The following is a 13,214-nucleotide window of genomic DNA, read 5'->3' on the forward strand; positions in this document are numbered from 1 at the left end:
CCTTGCCTTACTTGAATCCATTGAGAGGGGTCTTGTACGAGCTTCAGGTTCTATTGACGTCTCGCCATACTCCCGGTAATTAATGAGTCGGCACGACCCACATGCTGGAGTGTTCAGCGGGTACCCATTATCTGTGACACTGACACTGGGGATCTGATTGGTGTTTATCTTTTCACACATGCCACTGGATTTTCCTACGAATCCCATATTTAAGAACCATTGCGTTTATAACACAACAAGATAAAATTAATTATGAGCATGGAAATTGAAGAATAGCAACTTTATTATTGCTTATAGGCCATATTTTTAACAAGCATCACCAAAGGGAAGGACATACGCTAGAGCAGATGTTAGGGAATTTTTTTTGTAGGTGTATGGTAATCAGCGTAACCACATCTCACATTTCTAGCATGTGATTTTTTAGCATTGCGGCATATGTTTGATGTGCCTGCATTGTGAGTAGTCCTATTTGTACTTTAAGCCAAAAGGTAAGGAATATTTGGTAGACACTCAACTTCTGTCATTGCCCATTCTCAATTCATCATACTACATAACCTTATTATTTGTTACATCACATATCCTATGATAGTCGCAGCATGATTTTTATTCAACATTTTTTTACGCAGAAACAAACTATTATAAGGGGGTAGGGGGAGCAGAACCCATAAGTAAATCCCTCCTTGTGGCAGGCCTCAACACATGGATCCACCTTGCATGATATAGTATGATAGGTCCTGCTATGTTCAACGCAAGTCTTGGCTTCCAAGCCTACAAAACAACCACACGATATGGAGCACAAAAAATTAGATCCTACAATCTTCCACGAAGAAACAAGAAAGAAAGAAAGAAGTAGCCTGGAGTATGAATATCACATATGACTTGGAAATGTAAAATATTGCATGAAGGAAGATCCTTGTTTATCTGAAATTTTCAAACAACCTTTACCAAGAACTAAAAGAAGTGGCATGAGCAGTAGCAGGCATAATAGGCTTAGCATTTTGATGACTCCCATGTCTTCAAGAATGAATAGTTATGAAATCAATTAAGCGAGTAGATGCACACCCAGATAGGCTACGCCGTATCTTATAGCCTAGAAAGACGAGACCTGAAAAAACTTAATGATAAGATATGTCATTCTATCTAGAAGATATGCATGTTGCAATTATTATATTATATCTAGAAGATGTGGCTATATCTGCTTGCAAGTGGTTCTAAAAGACATGAATCAACAATTTTATGGAGTATAATAATGTAGACATTTAATTTCTACTTGTAGGATACAGTTTCAATATTGTATCTACAAGATGTCGCTTTGTCTGCATGTAGTCGTTTTGAAAGAAGATATGAACTACCAAATTTTTGAACCTTAATAAAGTTAACATTTAAATTATACTTACCAAAGTTGTTGACATGTGCATATGGATTTTCAACAACCTCAGACAGTTGCCACCTAATTGTTGACCATATTTTTGTTTTGATCAATGGCACAAGGCCACATATTACTACTTAGTAGGTCATATTTTCTTATGACTCGATTGTCAACATATAAACATTATATTTGGGAAGTATAAAATGTATAGTGTTGATTATGGCAATACAAATAAGGACACAACTAGTTGGTTGTACCGTTAGTGGAGGATGCATGGGTGTGTGTGGGGATTGACACGTGTTAGATCAAGAGTGAGTGAAGGTTGGAAGCTAGGAAACAAGGACATGATGCCTAGATTTGTGGATACTCAAGGCTTTAGAGTGTAACCGGGTGTCTTCATGCGTGTGCAGAACACAATCAAGACACCAAGGATTGGAGGCGTCCCTTGTCGATTCATAGACGGGGTGCAAGGCGTGGATCTATCTCAACGAGAAAAGAGTAGAAAGACACTATGATCTACCCAGGGTTAGGCCGCATGGTTGCATAACACCCTACTCCTAGTTTCTGTGTCGTTTATTTGGTGGATAGAGAGCTACAAATCCCCCCTGGAACGGGAAGTGTAGTGTTGCTCCTCCCTAGGTTCTACCAAGTATCCAACCCTTTTACAGTAGCTCGGCCCTCCTTTTACAATGCAAGGGGTACCATAGTGTCTATTCCACACAAAAAAATACCTCACCTAACAAGGTATGCATGCAAATTAAATACTCAATGAAGTGTCCTTGGCTCCTCGCCTCCGGGAACAAATAACCGTCATTTCACTGCTGCTCAAGGTATTCACTTGGTGATGTTGTGACATGCATAGGTACATGTGTTCACCCACGTGATTGGAGGTGGGATGATTTGACATTAGCACCGTTGTTACTCCACCGTCCAACCCCATTTTCCGAAAATGTGTCGCAAAAGATCTGTATGTGCATAAGTAGTACGCCACACATGGGTGCCATGCTTGTTGTTTAGGGTGCATGGCCTGAACCTGCAGCGGACAGTGAGCGCACGAACGGTGAAGCTACAAGTAAAGTTGGGCCATAGCCCGAGAGCCTCTGGGTCCAAGCCCACGTAATACGAGTGAGCCCTTGTTGGGAGGATGTGTATGTGTGTGTGAGACTAAGAAAGTTGTTCCCACTGTTAGGGTTCATGATGAATAAGAAAGTGAATTGATCCTCTCCCCTCTCCTGCCTCCTCTCACCAAACCTCTCCCTTCCTCATCCCGATCCTCTCCCTCTCCCTGATCCTCCCCAGTCGGGCATTACAGTTGGTAATCAGAGCCAGGAATTTTCTCCCCACCTTCACGCCGCCGTCGCCCCACATCCTCCTGCTCGGATCGGAAAAATTCCACCGGGTCAGGTGCGATTCACCCTGGTGAATTCACGCAAAATCTTACATGGGGTTCGATCCGCTTTGGAGTGAAACGACAGTGTCATCCAACAAACCCTCGATCTAGACCCGACATGTCCTTGCCGCGATGACGGAGACCACCGATAAGCTCTAGAACCTGCTCGAGTCAGTCATACGTCGTCCTGATGCCAGCCAGACCACCACAGATGAGCGTTTCCAGGTGCAACTCGCCTTCAACGAGCAGGTGCCTCATGAGCTCAAAAAATTGTCCAAGCAAATTGACCTCACCCAAGCAGATGTGGACAAGGCCCGCAAGTCAACATCGGTCATCGATCCAGACGCAACGGCCGCCGCCAGCGTGTTCTCTGCCTCCGGGGTCATGGCGACCATGGGATCCTCCACCTAGGCGCCACCTATGCCACTAGTCATCGATTCTCCCGAAGTACCACCCCTTCGTCCTTTCGCCCCATGCCACCACTTCTGCTCTACAACGAGGGCACGACCCAGCTGCCATTCGCCTATCTGGTGAATCACGGCCCGCCTCTGCTTCCCCGCGCATGCCAACGATGCCAGAGTAAGGCCACACCAATGAGTACACTTTTAAACCTCTGAAACATGAATTTCCCAGTTCGAAGGCGATGCACCGCGGATTTTGCTAGAGCGTTGTACCTCATACTTCGAGATGTATCAAGTGCCGCAGCACAACTGGGTCACCACAGCTTCACCGTACATGGAGGGGCTTGCAGCGGTTTGGCTGCAGGCATTCCATCAGACACATCCCAGACTCACTTGGCCAACCTTTTGAGCTACGGTTGAGGAAGAATTTGAGCCCGAGGACTTCGAGGTCCAAGTGCATCCTTTCATGCAATTGCGGCAGACACGAATAGTGCAAGAGTATCGCCAACAGTTTGAAATATCCATGTACCATCTCATGTCACTCGACCCATCACTGAGCCCCAATGTTTCATCTCTCAATTTCTACTTGGGTTGAAGGACGAACTCCAGTTGGGTGTCCGGCTACAGTCACCAACCAACATTACTTGCGTAGAGGTGTTCGCCGGAATTCAAGAAGAGGAACTGGAGAAACAATGAGTACTACGCCACCGCACTGCACTAGGGGGCAATCCACCACCAGCCTTGTCGGCTCGAATACCAGTTCGCGTCGGTCTGCCACCACGACCCGGTGGTGATGATTATGGCTGAGAGCGGCAGTTACGGCATTTCAGGCATGCCAATGGCCTATGTTTCTGTCTGGCAACAAATACAGTCGGGAACATCAGTGCAAGCACACCAGTCAAGTTCTTATGATTGAGGTCGGCGGCTATGGGGAAATCCTCTCGGATGACATGGTGCACGCACTTCAGATGCTCGATACCCCAGCAGCCCAGGAGCCAGCATGCTGCACACTCTCCCAGTATGCCCTATCTGGTGACGAGGCCCTGTCCACAATGTGTCTGCGTACCTAGGTTGGCGATCAAGTCATGCTCTTACTAGTGGACTCAGGGAGCACCCATAGTTTCATCAGTCAGGTGTTTGCTACTCTTATGTCTGTCTCCACTAAAGCACTACCGCCGGTATCCATACGCATGGCCAAGGACTAGTGTTTGCGCTGTGACTCCATGCCAAGGCAACTAGCTTGGCACGGACACACCTTTCACACCGATTTGCGAGTGCTTGAGTTTAGTGCATACGATGGGGTGTTAAGCATGGATTGGGTAGCGGTGCATATCCCCATGACCTGTCACTGGCTTGAGAAAACGATATCATTTCAAACTGAAGGGAAGTGGGTGCACTTGCAGGGGGATCAAACCTTCTGATCTCCCTCGCATATCGGAACTGGATGCTTAGGAACTACATCAGATGGAGGTCACCAATGATATCTGGACCGCGGTACTCGGTAGAGTGACTTGAGTGGAAAATAAGCGGCAACAACACTTGTACCACCAAACAATCAGAAGGTGCTCTATGAGTTTGAGGACGTGTTTGCAGAGTTGACGGCCCTCCCCCCGCACTGTCAGTATGACCACGATCTCAACCTTAAGCCTGGGGCAGCACCCATTAACACAAGACCATACTGGTACTCCCCTGCACAAAAAGATGAGATTGCACAGCAAGTGTGTGACATGCTCGATGCCGGTGTGATTGTGCAAAGCATGAGCCCCTATGCCGCCCCATTCCTGCTTGTGAAGAATAATGATGGTAGTTCGCGCTTTTCCATTGATTTTCGTCACTTGAACAAAGTCACGATGAAGAACAAATTTCCCTTACCGGTCGTGGATAAGTTCCTCGACGAGCTCACGGCCGCCACATACTTCTCCAAGATCGATCTCCGCTCCGTCTATCACCAAATTCGCATGCGCGAAGAGGACGAGGAAAAAACTGCCTTCAAACCCCATCACGGGCATTTTCACTTTCGGGTTATGCCATTCGGGCACTGCAATGTGCCGGCCACCTTTCAATGCCTGATGAACTCCATTTTCTCCAAGTACACCCATAAGTTTGTGATCATCTTTCTAGACGATATCCTGGTCTTCAGTGTTGACCAACAGGAACATGAAGAACATTTGCGGCTTGTACTCTCCATGCTACGCCAACATGATCTATATGCCAAGGCCTCCAAGTGCATTTTTTCCCAGCCAAGCATCGAGTACATGGGCAAGGTCATCTCCAATGAGGGAGTCACCACCAATGTGAACAAGACCAGCGTGATGCGCGGCTGGCCCGTGCCCACCAATGCAACCAAACCGTGTGGGTTTCTCGAGCTCACCGGCTATTATCGCAAGTTCATCACCAACTACGGGCTCCTCGCCAAGTCGCTTACTCAGCTCTTGACCAGGAAGGGATTCCATTGGGACAAGCGCAAACAAGCTGTGTTCGAGCTCCTCAAGCAAGCGTGCAAACATCAGTCCTCGCTCTACCCAACTTTGAGCGCCCATTCGCCATCTAGACACATGCGTGTGACACCGAGATGGGCACAGTGCTCGTCCAAGATGGCCATCCCGTGGCATACATGAGCAAGGCGTTGGGCGTCAAGAATCAGAAGCTATCTGATATGTCTCCATTGTATCTACTTTTCCAAACACTTTAATTCTTGTTTTGGACTCTAATTTCCATAATTTGAAAGAAACTAACCCGAACTAACATTGTTTTTAGCAGAACTACCATGGTGTTGGTTTTGTGCAAAAATTAAAGTTCTCAGAATTGGACGAAACTTTTTGTTGAATAATTTTGGAATAAAAGAAAAATATTGGCGCAAAGACCCATTGGAGGGAGGGGCCCTGCTCCCCACTAGGGACCAGGGCGGGCCACCCCCCTGGTGTGCCCTGGTGGCTAGTGGGGCCCACAAGGCTCCACTGACCGTAATCTGGATACTATAAATTCCTGTTTCCCGAGAAAAAAAATAGTAGAGGAAGTTTCATCGCATTTTACGATACGGAGCCGCCACCACCTCCTATTCTTCGTCGGGAGGCCAGATATGGAGTCCGTTCGGGGCTTCGGAGAGGGCGATCTTCGGTCTTCGTCATCATCAACCATCCTCCATCACCAATTTCAAGATGCTCACCGCTGGGAGTGAGTAATTCTTTCGTAGGCTTGCTGGACGGTGATGGGTTGGATGAGATTCAACATGTAATCGAGTTAGTTTTCTTAGGGCTTGATCCCTAGTATCCACTATGTTCTGAGATTGATGTTGCTATGACTTTGCTATGCTTAATGCTCGTCACTTGGGCCCGAGTGCCATGATTTCAGATCTGAACTGTTTATGTTTTCACCAATATATTTGTGTTCTTGATCCGATCTTGCAAGTTATATGCACTTGCTACATGCTATGATCTGCATACCCCAAGGTGATAATAATCGGGATTCCTTCCGGTGATTACCATAGTTTAAGGAGTTCATGTATTCACTATGTGTTAATGCTTTGTTCCAGTTCTCTATTAAAACGAGGCATTAATATCCCTTAGTTTCCTTATGGACCCCGCTGCCACGGGAGGGTAGGACAAAATATCTCATGCAAGTTCTTTTCCATAAGCACGTATGACTATTTATGAAATACATGCCTACATTATATTGATGAATTGCAGCTAGTTCTGTATTGCTCTAGGCTATTACTGTTATATGATGAATATTATCCAATGTCATCACTGATCCAATGCCTACAAGTTTTTCACATATTGTTCTTCCTAAATTACTACTACCATTACTACTGTTACTACTCTTATAAAACTGGTGCTACTACTTACTGTTACCATTACTATTATTGCCACTGCTATCAAATTATTATACTACTGTTTTACTGATCACTTTGCTGCAGATATTCAGTCTCCAGGTATGGTTGAATTGACAACTAGACTGCTAATACTTACAAGTATTCTTTGGCTCCCCTTGTGTCAAATCAATACATTTGGGTTGAATACTCTACCCTCGATAACTATTGCGATCCCCTATACTTGTGGGTTATCATGACCTTTTTTCTGGCACCATTGCCGTGGAGCACAGCTATATTTTTTGAGTCACTTGGGATTTATATTTGTTGATCACTATGAAGAATTTTAAGGATGATAGAACCAAGATCGTTCCCTCTAAAACGAGGGTAGGTAACGAACTGCCATCTAGCTCTGCACTTGATTCACCTTCTGTTTTAAGTAGGTTTGCAACACCACGACCTGCTATTATTTCTTATATGTAGCAAGTAGTTGATGATGCCACCTCTGCTATGCATGATGCTAGGAATGATGATATTGATGATGCTAGTACTTTGCTTGATAATACTGTGCCACTAGGTGAATTTCTTGATAAACAAATTGCTAAAGCTAAAGAAATTGAGAATGCTGAAACCAATAAAATTACTAAAATTGATAAAATTATTGAAACTAAAGATTATGATTCACATATAGCGCTCCTAGGTATGAATTGCCTGAGAAACCTGAAGGTTATGTTATGGATGGAGAGGTAGCTAAGGACTTTCTTGCTTGTAAGGATATAGATGATCTTAAGAAATTGCTATGCAAGTTGAAAGAAAAATCTTTGAATGCTAGAATGAAATATGATCCCAAGTTTGCTACTTCACCTATTTTTATTACTGATAAGGATTATGAATTCTCTGTCGATCTTGAGTTGTACTTTGGTTGAATTTGATCCTTTCCATGGCTACAAAACTGAAATTGTTGTGGCACATCTCAATAAATTAAATGATATAGCCAACCTATTTGTTCATGAGGAAAAAACTTGTTATTACTATATTCTTAAGTTATTTCCTTTATCATTAAAAGGTGATGCTAAGACTTGGTATAATACTCTTTCTCCTGGTTGTGTGTGTAGTCCCGAGGATATGATTTATTACTTCTCGAAAAAATATTTTCCTGCTCATAAGAAACAAGTTGCCTTACAGGAAATATTTAACTTTGTGTAGATTGTAGAAGAGAGTCTCCCACAAGCTTGGGGGAGGCTTCTCCAATTACTTAATGCATTGCCTGATCATCCTCTTAAGAAAAATGAAATACTTGATATCTTCTATAATGGACTAACCGATGCTTCTAGGGACTACCTAGATAGTTGTGTTGGTTGTGTTTTCAGGGAACGGGCTATTGAGCAAGCTAGAGAATTATTGAATAATATATTCAAGAATGATAATGGTTGGACACTTCCTGAACCACCGCCTAAGACCACTCTGAATAAGAGGGGTGTCTTTTTTCTCAGTCCTGAAGATATGCAAGAACCGAAGAAATGTATGAAGGAAAAAGGTATTAAAGCTGAAGATGTTAAGAATTTACCACCTATTGAAGAAATACGTGGTCTTGGCACACCACCACAGGCGGTAGAGGTAAATTCTCTTATTAAGTTTGATGAAGGTGATATCCCTTATAATAAATCTCTTAGCCAATGCATGTATGAATTTGATAATTGCATTATGAGGATAGAGGAGTTACACAAGCTAGAATAAAAAGTATAGAATATCCTTCTATCCGCTACTTTGCACTCTGTCGGATTTCGGGTTCCGGCAGACCCTTGAGGTTCGAACACTGGGGTGCACACGAAGATCTCTCCCCTACCAGCTCACGTCTCGAAGTCTCGCAAAGATCTAAGCAAGAAAGATGAACACACAAGGGACACGAGATTTATACTGGTTCAGGCCACCATTGTGTTGTAATACCCTACTCCAGTGTGTGGGGGTGGTGGATTGCCTCAGGGGCTAATGATGAACAGTACAAAGGGAGAACAACCTCGCGAGGGGCTGTTCTTGAGCTGGTGCGATGAACTGCTAGGGTGAGTTCAGTCGCTTCTCTCTCTCTCTCTGGTCGATCTCTAGATGCCTCTAGCCTATGGGTGGCTAGTCCTATTTATAGGCGGAGGCCTTGGGCCTCTTCCCAAATAATGAGTGGGAAGGGCGCCAACAATTGGCCATTTTGAAGGGGAACATCTGGTACACTTATCCTGACTAAAGTTGGTCTTTGGCTGCCAAAGGTCCTGATGGTGACGCCGCCCTAGGCTCCATGATGACCTCTGTCCTGCCGTTCTGCTGGTCTTGGTCTTGTTGCACCGAAACAGTAACCCTTGCCTGATGCCTTGTCTTGTGCTTGCCCCCTTTGCACTGAAAGGGAAACAAGGACACTGCGCAGGCCGGCGCCCGCCTGGCACCCGCATGGCCTCCGATCGTCATGGCTTGCGTCACGGCCCCTCGGGAGGTGCCCTGCCTTGATCTCTCCGCCTCCTCGCGAGCCTGCCTGCGGAGGCTGCTCCTGAGGAAGCTCCATGTCGTCCGCCCCGTGAGGCTTGGCCCCTCGCGAGGGTCTTGTGCTTGAGCTGATGGAGCTGGGCTGCATTGGGCCCCCACTTGAGCCACACCGCAGGACGCAGGTAGGCAAGTCTGGGGACCCCCATTCCCAGAACGCCGACAGTAGCCCCCGGGCCCAAGGCGCGCCCGAACTTGTCTTAGTAGAAAAGAGAAGGGGCAAGTGCGAAGCGCCGCGGGCCCCAACAGCCTGCGGCCTTGGGAGCCGCGTGGCGGTTGATTGGATGCGGGCGTCTCCGCTTCCCCATGATGCATCGGCAACCGCATGACTTGACAAGTCCCTCCATGCAAAACCAGGTCATGATTACCTGCGATGGAGGCCGACGGTTGGCCTCCTCCGGCTTTAAGTACGGAACAGCGCGAGCCATTCCAGTTCATCTTCCTCTGCTACTCCTCCTCTTCTTCATCTTCGCCATTGCTCCGTCTCACGCTGATGGCACCCATCCGCCGGTTCTCCACATAAGAGAAGGGAAAGGCCCCCCGAGAGGGTCCTGACACGCTTCCGCCGAAGAAGCGGTTAGTCCTCTGCCGCCGAGACGAGGGTGCGCGGCAGGAGGTATCGAGGCCCTGGTACGAGCGGCCAGCGCCGGGGTTCCCGCTGCTCTTCTATGCTCGGATCGAGGGCCCTGGAGAAGAAGGCGCCGAGCGTCACCGTCGGTGGCATCGTCGGCGCCGGCGGGTTACGGCGGTGCGCGTCGTTCCTCTTGGAGTCCACACCGAGGGTTCCTCTCGCGAGCTTGTGCTCCACGCTGCCATGGATCCCCGGTCTTGGATTCGCCTCCCTCCCTCCTTCGCCTTTGAGATCCCCCCGAGGGGACCTCTGGAGCTCTGGCTGCAGCATGCTAACTGCGGCACCCCCGCGACCGGAGCGGAGGTCGAGGTCGTTGCTCCGGGCGAGGTCTACATGACCCGTGGCTGGGGCGAGATTGCCCAGGCTTGCCGGACAGGGGGGCGCCCTCGTGATCCAGCTCGTGTACGATGGCGCTTCCCTAATGTTCTTCAAGGTCTTCGATGCGGAGGGACGCCGGCTATTGTGCTGCCCTGAGAAAGGCTGTCGGGGCCCTGCAGTGGCGAGGACCAGGCCCGTCCATCGCTTCCCCGGCAGCTCCTCTGGTGGCAGCGAAGGTGCTGGAGGGTCCAGCGACTCCGCCGAGCTTCTTGCGACTCCGGAGACGAGCGACAACAGCTACGAGCCCCCGAGCTCGCGTCGCGCTCGGAGCAGGGCGGGCTCGTCAGGACGCCGACGCCACTGATCTGGATGGGGTTGGCGCCTGTGCCTGACGGTCCATTGTTGATGATGGCATCTTCGGCGGAGGCGTACGCAATTTGCGCTCCTTAGGATTAGCACCTCCTGTTCCCTGCGAGGAATCGAAGTACCGCCCCGCGGGGGTATGTAAGGCGCTGACCATGTCCTTTGTAAATATTATATCCCTAGTATGAATCGATGCGAGGTGCTTCTCCTGTCCAGGCTCGGCTCCCCCTTTCTTCCCTCATGAGGACCTGGTGCTCTACGCTGACAGGTCCCGGTCCCCAGGCAGGCTCCAGCCATCGCTGGTATGCCAGGTCGCGATGCCATGGTCAAGGCCAGGAGGTGAGCGGCCCGAGGTCCAGTAAGAGCCCCTGAGTCGCGATGCTTAGGAGTTCCCCTTTAGCGCTCAAGCAGCCTCCGCTGAGAGAGAAAGGCAAGCAGCGTTGCCGTGACAGAGCTGCAGTGGGCGAGGGTTAAGCGCTGAGTCGGATCAGTTTTCGCGTGACTTATCTTGTAGGCTCGGGGTAGTTTCCGTTGAAGCGTCAGGCTTGCACAACGGCAACTAAGGTGTTGTGGGGTTAGGCCCTCGCGAGCTTCTTCTCTTCCCCCCTCTCTTCCCTTAATTCTCTACGTCCTCAGGTCCCGGCCCTCGAGCGAGCTCAGCCGCCGCAGGTATGATAGGTCATGATGCCGTGGGTCAAGGCCAGGGGGTGTGGGCCGGAGAGCGAGTAAGAGCCCATGAGTCACGATGCTCAGGCGCCCCCTTTTAAGGTGCCAGCGGGTCGTGCTGAAGAAAAGGAGAAGAAGTCTCGCGATGCCACCAGCGTTACTCCTGGAGCGGGTCCTGCATACCAACCATGAGGGGAAACAAGGCCTGTTGTCTCGGTTGTCAGCTAACCATCGGTCTCTCCGACGGAGTGATTGGGACACTGAGGGCCTGGTGAGGTGGCGCCTTGCGGGGCTGCCGTAGCCAGAGCTCGACCACTCAGATTTTTTGGCGTTGTAGGGACAAACCTGTGCGCAAGTGCCATGCCAGAGCGAGCAGCGCCAAAGGTAGGCGTTAATCAAGCAGGCGATTAAGTATAGCATGTTAAGCACGAAGGAGCAAATTCATTTAGATCGATGCATAGAAGTAAACGCCACTGGGCCTGGCCCGAGCGGCCTGGGGATAATGCAGCCCGAGGGGCGCCCCCAACAAAGCAGATGAAAAACATAAGCAAAACAGATACATGCCGCAGGGACGGACCCACGCGACCTGGGAATGATGCGGCCCTGCGGGCGCTCCCAGCTGAAGATAAAACTTGAAAAGATGTCACCTGATACCATTGCAGAGCGAGTGTCGGAGTAGCTGTCGATGCGCGGTGAAGAAGCCAACCCTCATGAGCCCTCGGAGCCCTGAGCCTCGGGAGGCTCTGAGGGTCCGGGCGGCTCCTCAAGGCCCGTCTCCATCTCCTCCAGGAACGCGCGGTGCCTGGCCACCTGAGCTTCCTGGATGCTCCTCATCAGGCGCTGGTGGGCAGCAATCGCGTTCGGCAGGCCGAAGGGCATGCAAACATAGCTATGAGGTGGACCCTCACAGCGCCCTACGCGTGAAGGCAAAAGGCACTCCTGAGACGCGGCTCGGTTGAGCCCCGGTATGTCGATGCAGACACGCAGCTCACCATCCTCGCCGGGATGTGGGGCTACAGCGGGTAGGCGGTGACTGCCACGCATGACGTTTGACTCCTGTAGCTCCTGAATGTTCCTCGCGATGAACTCCTGGGGGTTCTGCCTTCCTTGCCTTATACCTTCCTGAGGGAAACGCGCCTTGAAGCACGCCTCCAAGTGGTGCCCGAGCGCCTCCCTCGTGACCTTGGCGAGGTCGGTGGCCCTCCAGGAGAGAGCCCTCGAGCCCTGCCCGAGGAGGACGTCGGGCGCGCCTTCCTATGCGAAAGAGGGTGGCGCCCCTTGGACGGGCGCGGATCCTGATGCAACGCCTCCGGAGGGGCCTGCCTCGCGAGCGCTTGGGCCAGGTGAAGCCTTCTTCTTCTTAGGGACCGCTTCGGGGAGCCTCCCCCTCCTGTGATCTGGGTCTTCAATTGCCGCGGCCTGGAAGGCACGCTCAAGAGAACACACTGCATCCCTTTCCTCGCAAGGCATTGTGATGATTCCACCGCTTCCTGGCATCTTGAGGACATTGTAGCCATGGTGAGTCACTGCCATGAACTTGGCCAGAGCTGGGTACCCGAGGATGGCATTGTATGGCAGGCGGACGTGATCAACGTTGAAGTCAATGAGTTCGGTGCGGTAATTGTTGCGCTGCCCAAAGGTGACGGGAAGACGAACTTGCCCTATCGGAACAGTTGAACCATGAGTGACTCCTGAGAAAGGCTTGGTTGGCTGAAGCTGATCATATGGCACGTGGAGATTGT

General features: G+C 49.6%; 1 long non-coding RNA gene across 2 annotated transcripts; it reads right to left on the reverse strand.

Moving 5' to 3' along the window:
* Positions 1-505: 505 nt before the first annotated feature.
* Positions 506-1,068, reverse strand: LOC123134410 (uncharacterized). Of its 2 annotated transcripts, none has more exons than XR_006465636.1 (2): positions 940-1,068; positions 506-768 (listed from the first exon to the last, which is right to left on the reverse strand). It is a non-coding gene; the product is annotated as an uncharacterized lncRNA (long non-coding RNA). The 2 variants fall into 2 exon arrangements; XR_006465637.1 differs by having other exon boundaries at positions 946-1,041.
* Positions 1,069-13,214: the final 12,146 nt, after the last annotated feature.

The sequence above is a fragment of the Triticum aestivum genome, chromosome 6B, assembly GCF_018294505.1.
Source record: "Triticum aestivum cultivar Chinese Spring chromosome 6B, IWGSC CS RefSeq v2.1, whole genome shotgun sequence".
Taxonomy (NCBI): domain Eukaryota; kingdom Viridiplantae; phylum Streptophyta; class Magnoliopsida; order Poales; family Poaceae; genus Triticum; species Triticum aestivum.